Raw genomic sequence first — 3,940 nt, forward strand, 5'->3', positions numbered from 1 at the left:
TATCTTACCTCTTGTGTAGATTGCATGTTGTTGGCTTGCTAGGTGGCCACCATTGTTTGCTTCATGGTTTGGAATGATTCTCACATCAGGTTCATCGTGGGGTCTATTCGAGTCACTAGTGCTATTGGAGGAGGCACAGCCACGTCTATTCGAGTTACGGACCCTTCACTTGCTAGACTCTCTCCCCCTCTACACATTCCTTAAAATAGAAGGTTGTCCTCTTCCTCGATGTCTCTACAACATCCTTTAGCCGACATGGTTGTAAAGCCAATATATAAGTTTTCTTAAGTCTACTATTCGCTAACATAAATTACATCATATTTTATATCATCAAAAACATACTTAAGCCAACAATCACGCCGTCAACAATAATATAGTGAATCTTATCAAATTCAATCATAAGTTAGAATTGATAATGGTCAATTAGTAACCATATACTCAATCAATGACATTTTTTTTTTCTTAATCTTATGCATCACATACGTGACGGTGACAGAGCATCGGTAGTGAGACCATGGAACATGTCAAATTTACCTCATAGGCTCGTCTACAAAATCTATAACCTAAAACTTTGATACCAATTATAGCGATCCTAATTGCCCTAATTTTTCTTACAATTTCTTTTATTTAAGAGGAATAGAGGTGTAGCTCAATGGTAAAGCACCTTGCAACATGGGATTCAATTCCCTACACCTCCATTTTTTTTTAAGTAACAAATTATCATATATAAATTTATAATTACCAAATTTTTTAAATTTTAAAACATAATTGCCTATTTTTTCATACCGTTTCTTTTATTTTAAAGAAACAAAGGGGTGTAGATCATATGGTAGAGCGCTCACTTCGCATGCGAGAGGCACGGGGTCCAATTCCCTGCACCTCCATTTATTTATATTTTAGATATCAAATTATCATATATAAAATTATAATTACTAAATTTATTAAAATTCAAAACATAATTGCTCTAATTTTTCATACCGTTTCTTTTATTTTAAAGAAATAGAGGTGTGTAGCTCATATGGTAGACCACTTGCTTTGCATGCAAGAGACACGGGGTTCTATTCCTTGCACCTTCATTTTTTTTTATATTTTATTATCATATATAAAATTATAATTACTAAGTTTTTTTAAATTCAAACCATAATTGCCCTAATTTTTCATATTGTTTCTTTTATTTTAAAGAAATAGAGGGGTTGTAGCTCATATGGTAGAGCGCTTGCTTCGTATGCAAGAAGCACGGGTTCAATTCCCCACACCTTCATATTTTTAATTTTTCATACCGTCTCTTTTATTTTAAAGAAATAGAGGGGGTGTAGCTCATATGGTAGAGCGCTTGCTTCGCATGCGAGAGGCACGGGGTTCAATTCCCCGCACCTCCACTTTTGTATTTTATTATCATATATAAAATTATAATTACTAAATTTTTTTAAATTCAAACCATAATTGCCCTAATTTTTGATACCGTTTCTTTTATTCCAAAGACATAGAGGGGGTGTAGCTCATATGGTAGAGCGCTTGCTTCGCATGCGAGAGGCACGGGGTTCAATTCCCCGCACCTCCACTTTTGTATTTTATTATTATATATAAAATTATAATTACTAAATTTTTTTAAATTCAAACCATAATTGCCCTAATTTTTCATACCGTTTCTTTTATTCCAAAGACATAGAGGGGGTGTAGCTCATATGGTAGAGCGCTCGCTTCGCATGCGAGAGGCACAGGGTTCAATTCCCCGCACCTCCACTTTTGTATTTCATTATCATATATAAAATTATAATTACTAGATCTTTTTAAATTCAAAACATAATTGCCCTAATTTTTCATACCGTTTCTTTTATTCTAAAGAAATAGAGGGGGTGTAGCTCATATGGTAGAGCGCTCGCTTCGCATGTGAGAGGCACGGGGTTCAATTCCCCGCACCTCCATTTTTGTATTTCATTATCATATATAAAATTATAATTACTAGATCTTTTTAAATTCAAAACATAATTGCCCTAATTTTTCATACCGTTTCTTTTATTTCAAATATATAGAGGGGGTGTAGCTCATATGGTAGAGCGCTTGCTTCGCATGCGAGAGGCACGGTGTTCAATTCCCCGCACCTCCATTTATTTATATTTTAGATATCAAATTATCATATGTAAAATTATAATTACCCTATTTTTTAAAATGTTTAGCTCATATGGAAAGTAACTTTTTTAATATTTAAACTTAGATAAGGTAATTCTATTGAGGGATATGTGATATATACCTTTCAATGAACAATGAAGATTGGAAGGTAAGTTCTTTAGTTTTCTCTTAGATCGGTTAGATTTTCGAGGAGCTCGATTATAAAATTTTAGTATGATATTCTTAGGAAAATTTTGCACAAATTTTGTGAAGGAAGTCGTAGTTGAAACCGATTGAAAGTTAGAGTTCCAACGGGCCTCGAAAATCTAATAGATCTGAGAGAAAACTAAGAACGTAAAACTAAATAGCTCACCTACCAATATATATCACATATCCCTCTAAACTCTCTAGCATGGTAAGTATTAGGGCTGACACTAATCTTTGTTTTAGATCTTGCAAACTTTTCTCACATGCATCATTCCATATAAATGGTACACCCTTCTTCGTCAATTGTGTTAGTGGTGAGACAATTATTGCGAAGTCTTGCACAAACTGCTGGTAGTATCCCGCTAACCTCAGAAAACTGCACACAACAGTAATAGTGATCGAGCAATCCCACTTAGTGACCACTTCAATCTTGGTGAGGTCTACTGAGGTTTCATCTTTAGACATCATGTGTCCTAAAAACGAGACTTTTCATAGGCAAAATTCACACTTGAGAATTTGGCATACAACTTGTCGACTTTTCGTAGGTATCCTCAGTATTTTTTGTCTGTCTTTGAGTAGACTAGGATGTTGTCTATGAACACAATAAAAAACATGTCGAGTCATTCCTTGAATACTCGGTTCATTAACTCCATAAATAGCGTTTGGGCGTTAGTGAGACAAATCAAAATCACCATAAACTTGTATTGACCGTTGTTCTTAATGTTGTCTTTGACACATTCCCTTCTTTAATTTTAATCTGCCTGTTCGAAGATCTATCTTGGAGAATATTGTCGCTTCTCTAAGCTGGTCGATAAATCTTCAATAAGAGGGAGTGGATACTTATTCTTTATTGTTCTCTTGTTTAATTCTCTATAGTCGATGCACAAACACATCGAGCCATCTTTCTTCTTAACAAATAGCATCGACGCACTACAAGGAGATACACTAGGGCGGATGAAGCCTTTGTCTAGTAAGTTTTTTAATTGTGCCTTGAGTTCCTTTAATTTCGCTGGCACCATATGGTAAGGGGCTTTAGAAATATGTCCACTTCCCGGCTTCAAGTTTTATACCAAAATTTTCTGCTCAGGAAGGGGGTATTCTTGGTAGATTTTCGGGAAGACATCCAAAAATTCATTCACTATGGGTATAGTATTTAAGGTCTTTTTTCCCTTTTTACATCTACTCTACTTTCTAACATGGCTCAACTTCCTTGTTGAACCAGTCTCTTGGCTTTCATCATCGACTACTTTAGGGGTAACTTAACACATGTTCCCCTAAACTTAAAATTGGATCTAGATGACGGTGAGAATAATGCCTCCTTTTTGTAACAATCTATACTGGCATCCCTAGTATATACGTCAAAGTCTGACATGGTAACAACTATCAGGTCTACTTTTAAGGTTCATCAGGTTACTATTACTTTCCCATCTTTTACTCTATCCTTAGCAACTAGGTCTACCCCCATTGGGTACTAAGAGTTAATACATGAAATAAGGGTTCTAGTTCGAACCTTGCTTGATAACAAATGGGACAGATGGAAAGGAATGCGTAGAGCCTAATTCAAATAAGGTTAAAGCATAGTGTCCCAAGACTGATAGTGTACATAGCCACTGTAGCAGAATTC

At 35.3% G+C, this 3,940-nt stretch overlaps 4 non-coding genes across 4 annotated transcripts; all 4 read left to right on the forward strand.

The window, feature by feature from the left end:
- Positions 1-1,306: 1,306 nt before the first annotated feature.
- Positions 1,307-1,379, forward strand: TRNAA-CGC. Its single transcript has one exon. It is a non-coding gene; the product is annotated as a tRNA-Ala (tRNA).
- Positions 1,380-1,488: 109 nt separating this feature from the next.
- Positions 1,489-1,561, forward strand: TRNAA-CGC. Its single transcript has one exon. It is a non-coding gene; the product is annotated as a tRNA-Ala (tRNA).
- Positions 1,562-1,670: 109 nt separating this feature from the next.
- On the forward strand, positions 1,671-1,743 carry TRNAA-CGC. Its single transcript has one exon. It is a non-coding gene; the product is annotated as a tRNA-Ala (tRNA).
- A 109-nt stretch (positions 1,744-1,852) lies between these two features.
- On the forward strand, positions 1,853-1,925 carry TRNAA-CGC. The gene has a single exon. It is a non-coding gene; the product is annotated as a tRNA-Ala (tRNA).
- The last annotated feature ends 2,015 nt before the right edge of the window (positions 1,926-3,940 follow it).

The sequence above is a fragment of the Cucurbita pepo genome, chromosome LG15 (genome assembly GCF_002806865.2).
Source record: "Cucurbita pepo subsp. pepo cultivar mu-cu-16 chromosome LG15, ASM280686v2, whole genome shotgun sequence".
In the NCBI taxonomy this organism is placed as follows: Eukaryota; Viridiplantae; Streptophyta; class Magnoliopsida; order Cucurbitales; family Cucurbitaceae; genus Cucurbita; species Cucurbita pepo.